Below are 14,560 nucleotides of genomic sequence, written 5' to 3'. Positions count from 1 at the left end.
TTGCAGGGTCATAACGCCTCTCACTGCGTGTGTAGAAACCTACATCTTGGCCCTCCTCTAAAGCGCTAGCCGGGTTCTCTTCACCCGGGATCATCACGTTGCAGTTGTAGTTCTAGGGAACCCTTTTGCTGTCCTTGTAGGAAAAGGCTACAGGTTTTTGGATTATGACTCTTGGTGCAGTTTGTACTCCAGTTTCATTGCTTCTTAGTCGTGAAATGATAACCACTGAGTGGTTGACTTTATAGACCTTCTCTGTTGACATTTCCTCTAAGGCGCATATATATCCTTCTTTTGAGCCCTTGGCATATTCAAAAAATTCTACCTCCTTATTATCCATCAGATTTTGCACTAGAGCCCTAAATTCAATGCACTCCTGGATTTCGTGGTCTTCTTCCATATGGAACTCACAATAGTTTCTCACCCTTTTGGGCCTTTCACCTGAATCCTATTTGATTAATCCTTCTTCTACCATCTTTTTCCAAACCCATTTCAGTGGGGTTTTTACTTCTACCATATCTATCTTGGTTCTCTTCCCTCCATTCTCGATTATCGTATTTACCCATTTATCAGAATGACTGGGTAATGGATTCCCTGCCATATTAGGTCCTGATGGGTCGTCAAACTTTACAATTCCCATCTTAATGAACCTTTCAATTAACTTTTTAAAAGTAGTGCAGCTCTCGATTGAGTGTCCTGTGATTCCCACGTGGTATTCGCATTGAGCATTTGTGTTGTACCATTTGGGGAATAGAGGTTGCATAGGTTTCAGGTAGAAAGAGGATACCACATGTGCATCAAATAGACTCTGATACAACTCTTTATATGTCATTTGGATGGGTATGAACTGGAGCCCTCTGTATTTCGCCTCGAGCTAGATTCTTGCCTTGGGGGCCCTGATTGCTAGTGGTTACTATCCTCGGCACGCCTACAGTGATTGGTTTCGAATAACCCTTATTATACATGCTTGTATTATTCACCTCATTTTCCTTCTTCCTCAGGGCCAATCTTTTGTAGTTTTCCCCGGCGTCTATCTTACCACTTCTCATTGCGTTTTCAATCATTTCACCGGACATTACTATATCCGAGAAGCTCTGAGCAGCGCTTCCCAACATATGGTTGATGAATGGGGCTTTTAAAGTGTTGATGAAAAGCATTGTGGTTTCTATCTCCAGAATAGGTTGCTGGGCTTGCGTTGCCACCTCTCTCTATCTTTGGGCATATTGCCTGAAGCTCTCATTTTGCTTCTTCTCCATATTCTGCAACGTAATTCTGTCAGGTGTTATGTCCCTTACGTGACTATATTACTTCATAAAGACTTGTGCTAAGTCTTTCCATGAATTAATTTTGGCATGACTCAGCTAGTTGTACTATTTAGCTACTGACCTGATCAGACTGTCTTAAAAGTAGTGGATTAACAGTTGGTCATTATTGGCGTATCCTGTCATCCTTCAACAGAACATAGTGATGTAAGCTTTAGGCCAACTAGTCCCATTATACTTTTCAAACTCTAGAGTTTTGAACTTCGGAGGGAGCACTAAATCTAGGACCAAACTCAGGTCCTTGGCATCAATTCTGCAATGATAATAAGCTTTTTCCATTGCTTTGAATTTTTCTTCTAGCCATCTGGATCGATCCTCAAGTTACTTTGGCAGTTCCACTCTTGTTTTTTTTCCATTTTTGTCATATCATCTAGATCAGGAACAATGGGATTGGTTGGGTTATCCCCTGGATTGGAACCTGAGCCTGTTTGGTAGTTTATTGGTATCGAGGTACCAGTTTGATACTATTAGGGTCTGATTGTAACGGGTACCCTTCGTGGGTACGCCTCTGGTTGTGCTTGAGAGTTTATTGGGGTAAAACCAGGGAGGTAAATAGGATCCTTATTATCATCCCCTGAGTTGACCGCAATGCTCTTTCCTATTTCACCTTCTCCAGCCAACAATTATGCTAATTGGCTTATCATACTTCTTTGGGATTCTAGTATCTGATCCCTCATGTCTTGTTGTATTTTCGCTAACTGTTCTTGCAGTTGTGCTTGTAACTGGGCTTATATCTCTTTTTAAATTTGTTCTAGCCTTTCCAATCTTTGGTCTATTACTTTGGTTTTGGCGTTAGTACAGTAACAATGTTCTGTTGGCTGACTCTTGTTGGTTTCTAGATTAATTGAAATAATTTTGTTTAATCAAAGTCTTTTTGTAAAATTTAATACATATGATGCAATGTAATGCAAATGTATGAAATAAATGCAAAAAGAGGCATTGACTCTGATTTAATTTTGTTAGAACAAATTTAGTAGAAAACAAATTTCTTTACATAAAACGAATTACATATACGACTTTGCCCTAATGCTTAAAGCCTTAACTTTTCTAAGAAGTCAAGCTAACTCTTGACCCCGATTCGATTTTGATACATACTTCAAGCTTAGCACGTCAACCTGAACTGTTGGGGTTTGCAAATGATCGACCACCTCTCGTATTTAAGCCACAGCTTCACCCATGATATGTTCTCTATCCCTGACCTGACCTTGAGAACGATGAAGTTGCTTTTTCCACTGCTCGTTGTTTGCTTCAAGGAGTTCAACTCGGAGTTTACAATTTTGTAATGAGATCTTGTGCTCTTCTATTTTCCTCTTCAGCTCTTCAATCTTGTTTAAGTTCGCTTTCAGCTCAATTGTGTAGTTGCGACTACGATACTGATAAAGTGACTTTTCTAGTTCTGCTACCCTGGCTTTTAATCTGACCTTTTTATTTTGGCATTTTAGTAGGCCTCTTTCTAGAGCATTCTCTTAAACTCGGGCATCTTAAAATTTCTTTTCCCATTGATCGGCTCTATTCTTTTCTTCTTTGATCTCTTGCTGCCATTATTCTGATGTTTTTCCTATCCCGACAGTCCTCATTAACAAGCACAGTTTCTTGTAATCCATTTTTAAACTGTCCAGATCTTTTTTGGCCTTGTTCTTTCTTTTTCTTAGTTTATCTGCCTCTAACTTCTAGACGTCAACATTTAGTCCTAGTTGTATCTTTTCTTCTTCCAATTGCTCTATCTTTTTTCATAGCTCCAAATTCCTTTTTTCAAAATCTTGCTTGATGATCTCTAGCTCAGATGGAATCACGTACAGATTTTCTTCCAATGGTCAAGTGGTTTCTTGATTTGGCACAGGGATGTTGTCATTGACTCTTTGACCCTACCATCAACTATATTCGGGGGTCGTCATCGGACCTGCAGTAAATCTTATCATTCGACGGGTTTGGTTTCAGGCATTAGACATGTCTCAAACCTTTTTCTTGTAGTTATCCCCTTTATACGAAAACTCGCACTGGGCCAGCCCTTGCGTTGCTGGTATCAATTGCCTCGATCTATACCGCCTCAACACAAGTAGAGGATCATATCCAACAGCCCCCCAAATCCCAAGTAGAGGAACCCAATCAAAGTCTCCACACCGAAATAGAATCTCATTGGGGATCATCCAAGGAGCTCTCTATTCGACGTCCTCATCTTGCTGTTCTAGAGTATCGCCATCTATTTTTTCTTCCGAAACATCGTCTCGCCTCGGCGTAGCAACTAATTCTTTTAATGCAGAGTAGTTCTCGAAGAATACTTGATAAGAAACTTTTTCTACCCTCCAAAAAAGGCTATGAAACCATGCCAACAAGAGTTGCGCACATCTAATGAATCTTCCTTCACCCACACTCTGGCTTGCATTCAAAGATCTGAATGTGTCGGCCAAAATTGCAGGGATGGGCCTGACCCTTTTATCAATTCTGTCGAACAAATCTGAAACTGTCTCATCCACGTACCCTAGTGCTTTAGGGAAAACCACCAGCTCGTAAATGCTTAAAGCGAAGATATCGACCGTTTTCTTCATATCTGGGTGTGCTAAGATCAAATCTCGCAAACTATTCCAAGGGATACATTTACCATCTCTCTTTTGCTTAATCTGGGCTACAACCCATTACTCACTTATCCCCCTGATGTTCATTAGTTTCTTTAGGAAAGTCGAGACATTTGCAGCTCTAGAATAAACCTTGTCGGGTCAAATTTTCGGGGAACAAAATAGGGTCGTGTATTTTTCCATAGTAGGTACTAAAATCACTTTTCCAAAAGTAAATCAGCTATAGACGGGGTTCCAAAATTGAGCCAGAGCTCGAAACAAATGCTTGTCCATTTTGATATCGAGTAGATAGGGCAAATCACCATAATTGCAGTAAAATAGCTACTTGATTTCATCATCCCATTGGACCTATATTTCTTTCAATTCTTGGAGATTGTTCTGGGTTACGCTAATATGAGTGAAGTCCCACAATTTTGATGCATACCCCTCCATCAGACTATCACCTTTCTCTAGTTGCGTTTTCTCAGACCATATTTGAACAGCCACATTATCTCCCACTTTATCAAGACATTCGTTCTCCATGGCAAGCTCTCTATTTAGTAACTGAATGTGAATCAACACCTTTTTTTATTATGAAAATGTCATGCAATCACAGTCAAAGCAAAACAAAACAAGTCAGTACATTTTATACAAAGCTAAAGTAAGCAAGAAATGATAAATAAAGCACCTATTTGGGTGACCACTAGGGGTTCGGTACGGTTCTACCTAGGGTATGCTCTTAGGGCTCATTATATGCAGTTTGGTTCTAAAGTAAGGGTACCTGAACCGGTAAATTCCTTAATCCTTACCTATTATAGGCTCATACAGACCGAGTTCAGTTCAGGGAAATACATTTCCCTATGGCTATACGGAGATGAAAATCTCACGAAAACATAGGTACAGATGTATCCCGAAAGTAATTCGCTATCCTATACGGAGGTGAAGACCTCACAAAAGAATAGTTTCTCACTCCCACTTAAAATTGTAAAATCAACCTATTATGCAATGCAATATGCGGAGATATATTAAAAGACTCGAACCAATAAAGCAAACATATTAAAATGATACAGACCATAAAAATGGAATGCAATGAAAGAATCGTAAATTTAAACGAAAGTATCAATTTTCGACAAAAAGACAAGAAATAATCAACTCGCGGCTTAACTCTCTTATTTTGGTCCCCAGTGGAGTCGCTAAGCTGTCGAAACCTTTTTTTCGATATTGACTTTTATTTTGAAAATGAAAATGGGAGTCACCACCAATCCCTTTTTTATAAGGTGTGATTGGATCACCTCATAATTTGATCATTTTAATAAGAGGTTTGATTTATTAAAACAATGTTTTTCGGTTTACAAAAAATCCAGAAAATGGGTTCGGGAGTCGGTTACGCGCGAGGAAGGATTAGCACCATTGTTATGCCCAAAATTGGTACCTAATTGATTACTTAAAGTCTTGGTGTCGAAAATTAAAAACCCAAAAAGAATTTAAAAATACAATCCCTCTTTTTGTTTTTTTGCTAAAAATTCTTGAATGAATTGAAACGCATGTTAAAGACTCTCTCATCTCGTGGTAATAAAATATCACATCCCGTAAATTAGGACACAACACCTCGAATCCTTGAGAATAAGTTTGCCTTTTCTTTTTTTATTTGAAATCTTATGTATTTTAATTTTTGAAAGGATATTCGGTTATTTGAGTTCAACGAGAAAATCGAAACCCAGTAAGTTAGGGTAAGATTTTCTCGAATCTTCCAAATACGAAACATTGCCTATTTTTTGAAATTTGTTGGCGTATTTGGGTAAGAATTAATGAAATATTTAAAACGATATATGTTTAGTTTATTCAGGCATAGTAAAAAAATGCGTAAGTATGTTTAAACACGATTCATGACATAGTTACAATAAAATAAAATGATAACACCAATGATATACAAAAATTAAAATATCATACTAATAAATGATGATGATATATAATAATAAAACGCCAAATAAACAAAAATTAAATGATAATGAGGAAAATAAATAATAATAATATAAATGATAATAGTAAGATTAATACTAAAGACAAGTGCGCAAATAAAGAAAACATAAACATCATAATATACACATATAAAAAGGATAAGAGATAATAAATAGATAAATAAATAAAATAATGTTCTAATTCTAATATCAATAATCAAAACATATAATAATAATAATAATAATAATAATAATAATAATAATAATAATAACTACTATTATTATTATTATTATTATTATTATATGTTATGGGTCAACAAAATATGCACAAATAAAGAAATAAAGAATAATATGAATTTAAAAAAAACAAAAGAAGTAAAAAATAAAAAATCCAAGGAATATATATATATATATATATATATATATATATATATGAACAAATAAATAAATAGATAAAAATAATACATGTAAAATATATAAAAATGATTTTTAAGAAACACAGTTTAAATCGAAATGGAACAAAATTAAGAGCCTGAATTATAATGACTGATTAGACGAATAAGGATCAAAATAAAAAAATAAAGCTGAATAGCCGAATCTAAAAAGAAAAAGAGAAAAAAAGGTCTAAATAAAACGCGCGCGAAAGAACGGGGACTAAATGGGAAAATATTCCCAGTCCCCGAAGTGCACCATTTTACAAAGGACCGAAGTGAAATGAAAAAAAAATTATGCGAACAAATTTAAAAATTAGAAAATAAAATAAGACTATATTAAAAACTAAATAAAAGAAGGAAGGGTTAACTGCGCAAATACCCCTTTTAAAACCAAAACATGCGGATCCTTTAGGGGGTCAGGTTGGCCCAAAACGACACCGTTTCAGGTGTCTGCTTTTTCAAATGGTCTGAGGACCAAATTGAAACAAAAATAAAATGAATGGCAAAAAAAAAAAGACAGGATAGGGCTTAATTGAAGTGCGCCGCAAAAGCGGAAGGGCCATTTGTGCAAATAGCCTATATTTAAAAAACACACGGATCCTGAGGCATTTCTTGGTCGGATCTCGGGTCAGAGCCAAAACGATGCCATTTTGGCGTCTGTGCATTGGCCCAAAACGGCACCATTTTGTAAGGCCTATTTAAGTAAAAAAAAATTCAAAATTTTCATTTTACTCCTCTTTCAAAAAAAAAAAAAAGCTCTCTCAACCTCTCTCAACCCTCGAGCTCCGACCATGTGTTCGGTCGTCGTACAGTCGGCCACCGGCAACGGCGTCGCCGTCCACGGTGGCCGAAAAATAAAAATTTTCCTTTTTTAAGCCCTTCACCTTCCTGAGCCCAGATTTGAGGGTAAAATGTTCAAATAACCCACCAAAATTCGAAAAAGAGAGAAGAAAAGAGGAAAAGAAATCAAGAGACCCAAAATGACGGGTAAAGTTTCAATTTTTAGTTGTTGTTTCTTATTTTTAGTTCGAAAATAAAAATAAAATGCTACCTCTTTTTTCTTTTGAAATTTGATGCCTTTTTTTTTGTATTTTCATCTGTGAAAAACATTACAATTCGGATCCGGCTTTTTATAACCGTTTATACATTGTTTCTTTTCTTATTTCTGCTGTTTGTTGGCCACTATTTCTCTGTGCTTTTTCGTTATTTTTGCAGGTTCATGGAGGGTCAACGGAGGTGGGACTTTGCCATTTTGATGCAAGATGGCCAGGGGTGCCAGGTCTCGGGCGTGGGCAAGCTGTGCAGGCACGTGGGTGGTAGTAGATGGGTACAGCGCACATGGGGTATTAGGTTTAGCGTTTTTTTTAAAAAAAAACTTAATGTTGTGGGCTACTGGACCTATAATTTTTTTGGGTTTGTAACTGGACTGGACTGTTTAATTATTTTATTTTTATCTGGTTTCAGTGGTTTTGGGTCCAGACAAATTGGGCCTATTACACACTTTTTATTGAATTCAAAGCAAAAATGGAAAACTTATCTAAAACATAATAAAAATGCTTGTATTCAAGCTCCTGATGCATGAAAACTAGATAAATATGCTACACCGTATTATGACAGATCAACCATTAATGATATATTGTGACAACAAAAGTCAAAGTCGAAGTAAACATATAGGCATTAAGTATTTAGCCATAAGGGAACATATTAAAGAAAAGAACGTGGTTATTGAACACATTAACACTGAGTAGATGTTAGCTGATCCTTTGACTAAAGACATGCCATCACACAAATTTAGGGATCATGTTGGCACTATGGGACTTGTTCCCACTTTGTAAATTTTCGTTGTAAGAACGATAACAAAGAAATATGTTAAGTTTGATGTTTCTCATATTTTGTGCTCACATTAATTTGATTATTTCGAGAAATTTCACTAAATTTTGGGCCTTGAATAAACATTGGGTTTATTCATTAAGAAATATGGGCTAAAGTATTGAGACATAATATATTGTGATACATGGAAGATACTACTCAAATTCTAAGAGAAAATATTGCCATGATTCGTGTATTATGTTTCAAATTTAATTATTCATGGGCGATACAAACTAAGTGGGAGAATGTTGGACGTGCATTTGGTTCGTGGGGTTATTCCCACTTTTCCCATTTTTGTTGCCCTCCACTTTCATGTTGTTTATGTGATGGTGGGGCATGTAATTGGTGGTTTTTTATGGGGAACCACCACTATAAATACCACTTGCATAAGGTCCCTAAGCACCAAAAACGAATTTATGAAAATATTCCATTTAGTGAGGTTTTCGAGTGCTTAGAAGACTTTGACGATATTCAATTTTTCATATGGCTAAATTTGACAATCTTGTCGATGGTTTGGCGTGCTCCAAAGTGGTGTAACAACATTTAAATTTTTGCATTTGATTCAAGCAATGACTGGAGGTATTTATATTCGATCTTTTCTGCTGTACTATAATGTTTAAACTATTATTTATGCATACATAAAACCATGATTTCTATTGGAATTGATGTGATTTTATTTTCCTTGGGTAATCATTCTTAGATTTTCAATTGTGATGCTTAGTGGTTGTATAAAATAAGATATATGTTAATTGGAGGAATTATGCAATTGTTTAAAATCAATATGCTTCAACGTGTTAGATTGACAACCTAACGTATAAATTTAGATCAAGAAAAAAAGAAACCGATTTTGAATGAGATTAAGTTGATTAAATCTTGCCAAGAGTGAATGAATCTAGTAGCAAGAGATTGATTAAACTTTAGGATGTGAAATTGTGTAATAATTCGAGTTAACGTACTGTTGTATAACCATTAAGCCGTTCAATTCATCATCACCTTTAACTTGTAGAAAGATTTGATTGATAGTTGCATTTTTAGCTCACCTTTTTAAATTCAATTTCAAAATGAAATTAATAATGTTAATATAAGTAGAGTCTGAATTTAGACTGTTGTAATTAAATTCAAAATAAAATCGATGGTGTTAATAATTCTTAATTCGAGTGGAGTGATAATTGAGTTTTTAATTTAGAATGAGCCTTCAATCTTGAATAATTCTCCTCAGTATCCTTGCAGTATTTTCTCAAAAGATTTTAAAGCATGCATTATAGTGATAAAATGTTGTTTTTTTCTTTGTTCACCATATAATCTTAAATAAATCTTAGAAAAATTCATATTGAAGTCTTAAGATTGTTAGAAAAATACATAGGATGTGTTTTGTAACCAAAGAATATTATTAAAAAATAATTACAAAAACAAAGTACGAAAAATAAAAATAATATTATAATGAAAAGTTATAAGTGATCTAAGGGTTCACTCGATTATTGACCAAGGATTTTCACTATATACTTTGTAAAATCCAAATTTTGTCTGGGCCAAGTCAAAGAATAAACCAAAAATAATAAATAAGCCCAATGTCTAAGTCCAAATTACAAAACAGTTGGCCTAAAACCCAATGACCCAATATAGCCTAAACAAACCCTAGCCCAACTAGCCCAAAAACTAAAACAAAAACAAAAACACTAGTCTACTAGGCGCCGCTCCCCACGTTAGCCACCTACTCTGCCAACTGCTCTGCAACATCTGAAAGAAGGAAAAGAAAGAGACAGAAACCATGTACAAGAACAGTAACAAAAAAGAAGAACACGCAAACGAAAAGAAAATATTGTGTTTATTCGGCTATAAAAGCCATGACCCATGAATGTAACTTTTTTTCACGGAGAATAAAAAAAAAAAAGGAGAAAAGAAACAGAGTTCAAAAAACAAAAAAGTGATTTTTTTTATCAATTTTTCGTTTTTAAATAAGGTATAAAGGCATAAAAACAAAAATGGTCTTAAAAACTTACTTGTTTCCTCATATCTCACACCTGTCGGAGGTGTCCTCCGTCTGCTAAAGCCACGGAGACCCCTGGAGGCTTCGTTCGGGCTTTGAGAGGAGGGGTGAGCGAGGCGTTTGGCCGGATTCTTTTATTTATTTTCCTTTTTTTTCTTTTTCTTTTCGACTTTTTGCCCTTAGATCTATATCTTTAGTGAAAAAATGAGAAGAAAGCCTCTTTTTGCATTCTCCGACCATCATAGGCAATGGCGCTGCGTCATTGTCCGCCGCCGATCGATGGCCGCCACGGTGGTCTAGCAACCGAACCATCTGGCTGGATATTGAAGGATGAGAGAGAGTTGAAGGTTTTTTTATTACTTATTTATATTTATATTTGTATTTATCGTCCTTTATATATATATATATATATATTTTTTTTTTTTAAACTTAGATTATTTGTATTTCTTTATTACATATATTGTTCTCATTATTATTATTATTCATTGTCATCATTATTCATGTATTTTATTATAAATTGTACTCCAATTTCATTCGTATCTTAATTTGGTCATCGTATTTTTATATTCCTTAACTATTTTCCTTAATATTTATTTATTGTATTTATTTATTTATCTCTTTACTCACACACATGTTATTATTATTATTATTATTTATTTGTTTACATATGTTTTATTACAAATTGTGTCTTTAATTTCATTTATCTTTTATTTGATTCTTTACTTTCAATATTTTTTATAAACTATTTTCCTTATATTTATTTTATTTCTTTGTCTTTATTACATTTCAAAACCGGTATCGTCATTTCATGTGCATGTTTTATCATTAGTGTTCTTTTCGTCATCATTGTTATTATTTATTTCATTATTTATTCTATTTTCCTTTGATTGTTAATATTGGAATTAAAGTGATATGCATTATGGATTGCTTATCAGTATATTTACATTATTGCCACTTATTAGTGTAACATTCGATTCATATGCCATTTTTATATTATGTTAATTCTTACTCAAATACACAAAAATAAAATTTTCTGAATAAGACAATATTCCGTTTTTGGAAATTCGAAAGATCGTGCCCTAACATACTGGGTTTCGATTTTTCTCATTTGACCCAAATGACCGAATATCCTTTTAAAATTAAAATACATAAGTTTTGAAAATAAAAAGACAAGCCTATTCTCGAGGGTTTAAAATGTCGTGTCCTAACGTACTGGATGTGACATTTTATTACTTCGGGACAATAAGGTCTTTAACATTCACTTCGATCTATCCAAACATTTTTGTAAAATTAACATTAATAAAAAATGAGGATCGTATTTTTTAAAAAATTTTTCGAGTTTCTAAATTTCGACATTAAGACATTAATTAATCAATTAGGTACCAATCTTGGGCGTTACGAGGGTGTTAATCCTTCATCGTACATAACCGACTCCCAAACCCGTTTTCTCAAATTTCGTAGACCAAAATCGTTGTTTTAGCAAAACCAAAACATTTTATTAAAACAATCAAATTACGAGGTGATCCGATTACACCTAAATAAAAAAGATTGCTGGTGACTCCCATGTTTGTTTACATTTTCAAAACCAAAGTAGACCTTTTTTTTCAAAAAAATAGTTTCGATAGCTTGGCGACTCCGCTGGGGACCTAAGAGAGTCAAGTCGTAAATTGATTAATTTATGTCTTTTCGTCGAAAATTGAAAATCTGATTTAAAATACGATCCTTTCATTGCGTTTCATCTGTTATCTTTGTGGTTTAGGCTATAATACCTACTTCATTGGTTCAAGTCTTTAAATAGTTTTGCAAATTGCATTGCATGACCGCTCGGTCTTACCCTTTAAGTGGGAGTGAGAAACTAGTCCTTCGTGAGGTTTTCACCTCCGCATGGGATAGTGGATCGCTTTCGAGATACATCCGTACCTATATCTTCGTGAGGTTTTCATCTCCGCATGGCCATAGGGAAATGTATTCCCCTAAATTGAACTCGGTTTTTATAAGCCTATAATGGGTGATGATCGAGGAATCTACTGGTTCGGGTACCCTTTTCTTTAAAACCAAACCACATATAGCGAGCTGTAGGAACCCGCCCTAGGTAGAGCCACGCCAAACCATTTGTGGTCACCCGGATAGGTGCTGTATTTGTTATTTATTTCTTCTGTACCGACGTGTTTTGTTTTGTTTTGTTTATGATTGCATTGCATTGCATCATCATAAAAAAGAGGTGATGATTCACATTCGATTGCTAAATAGAGAGCTTGTCATGGAAAATGGATTTCTTGATAAAGTGGAATATAATACTGTTGTTCGAACATGGTCCGAGTAAACAATGAGAGAAGGGCGATAGTTAGTAGAGGAATACATGACTTTACTTCATTGCCCAAGGATTCAAGCCAACAAAGATTATTCGAGAGCCGTCATGTCCCAAAGAAGCTAACGAGCATCGCGGGGATAAATGAGCAATGGGCCGCAGCCCGGATCAAGCAAAAAAGAGCTAGTAGAAGCATCCATTGGGAAGTTTCGCGAGATTCGATCCTAACACCTTGATATGAAGAAAGGGATCGATGTCTTCGCATGGAGCATGAGGGTAAAGCCGTATATGTTTCCGCTTTATGTAAAGAGATTTGTTATCTAGAAAAGTTGTTCTAACATAATTGAATTAGAATCAACGTCTCTTTTTGCATTCATTTCATGCATTTGCATTGCATTTCATGTCACAAGAGGGCCCTAATTAGTTAAAAAACTATTTCAGTTAACCTGGAAACCAACGAAAACCTACCAACCAAGTATCACTACGGTACCCGTCGTAAGATGAAAGCAATGGATCAAAGAATGGAAAGATTAGAGCAATTACAAAGAGATATGCAAGACCAGCTGCAGGCACAGATGCAAGAACAACTAGCCAAAATTCAACAAGATATGAAGGATCAAATGCTTGAATCCCAAAGAAGTATGATGAGCCAATTGACATGATTACTAGCTAGAAGGCTCGAAAAAGGGAAAGACCCAGTAGTCAACGGTGAGGATGGTAATGAAGACCCCATCTATCCCCTAGGATTTACCCCAATAAGCGCCCAGGCTCAGCCAGACGTGCATATAAAAGGGGCATCTGTTATTGTCAAGCCTCAACAACATTAGGCCAGTACTTCGGCATCCATGAACTACCCGACGGGCTCAGGTTCCAATCCGAGGAACAATCCAACCAATCATGTAGTTCCTAATTTAGACGAAATGGCAGAAATAGAAAAAGTAAGGGTTGAACTGCTAAAACAACTCGAAGATCGGTACAGATGGTTGGAGGAAAAACTTAGAGCAATGGAGAATGCTGATTACCATTGCAGGGTTGGCGCCAAAGATCTGAGTTTGGTTCCAGATTTAGTACTCCTATCGAAATTCAAGACTCTAGAATTTGAAAATTATAATGGGACTAGTTGTCCTGAAGCTCACATCACGATGTTCTGCCGAAGAATGACAGGATACGTTGATAACGATCAACTATCAATCCACTGCTTCCAAGACAGTTTGATCGAGTCAGCGGCTAAATGGTACAATCAATTGAGTCGTGCTAAAATCAATTCATGGAAGGACTTAGCACAAGCTTTTATGAAGCAGTATAGCCATATAACAGACATGGCACCCGACAGAATTACCCTGCAGAATATGGAAAAGAAGCAAAATGAGAGCTTCAGGCAATATGCCCAAAGATGGAGAGAGGTGGCAACACAAGTCTAGCTGCCTCTTATGGAAAGGGAGACCACGATGCTTTTCATCAATACTCTGAAAGCCTCGTTCATTACCCATATGTTAGGAAGTGCCACAATGAGCTTCTCAGATATAATAATATCAGGTGAGATAATTGAAAACGCGATAAAGAGTGGGAAGATAGACACGGCGGTCAACCCCAAAGAGAAATGAAAATGAAGTGAATAATATGAGCAAAGGGTATTCCAAATCAGTCACTGTAGGCCAGCCAAGGGCCATAAATACTAGCTATTAAGGCCCCTCCAGGCAAGAATCCAACTCAAGGCTAAACATAGAAAGACTCCAGTTTATACCTATCTTGATGTCATATAAGGAGTTGTATCAAAATCTTTTTGATGTGCATGTGGTGTCTCAGCTCTACTCGAAACCCGTGCAATTCCCAAAATGGTATAATGAGAATGCTCAATGCGAGTACCACGCGGGAATAACGGGACACTCAATCGAAAACTGCATTACATTTAAAAAGTTGGTCGAAAGGTTCATTGAAATGGGAATTGGTGAAATTTGACGATTCTTCAAAACCTAATCGCTCTGATAATGCAGTAAATGTGATATTTGAAAATGGGGGTAAAAAAGTTGTGATGCCTTAAACAAGTCAAAAGCTTGGAAGGAATATCGGGGAATCTGAATGACATATCAGAATAAGGAACCGGGGAATAAAAGTTTCCAAACCCTTGTATAC

The sequence above is a fragment of the Gossypium arboreum genome, chromosome 2 (genome assembly GCF_025698485.1).
Source record: "Gossypium arboreum isolate Shixiya-1 chromosome 2, ASM2569848v2, whole genome shotgun sequence".
Lineage (NCBI taxonomy): Eukaryota > Viridiplantae > Streptophyta > Magnoliopsida > Malvales > Malvaceae > Gossypium > Gossypium arboreum.
This window is presented reverse-complemented; position numbering follows the sequence as displayed.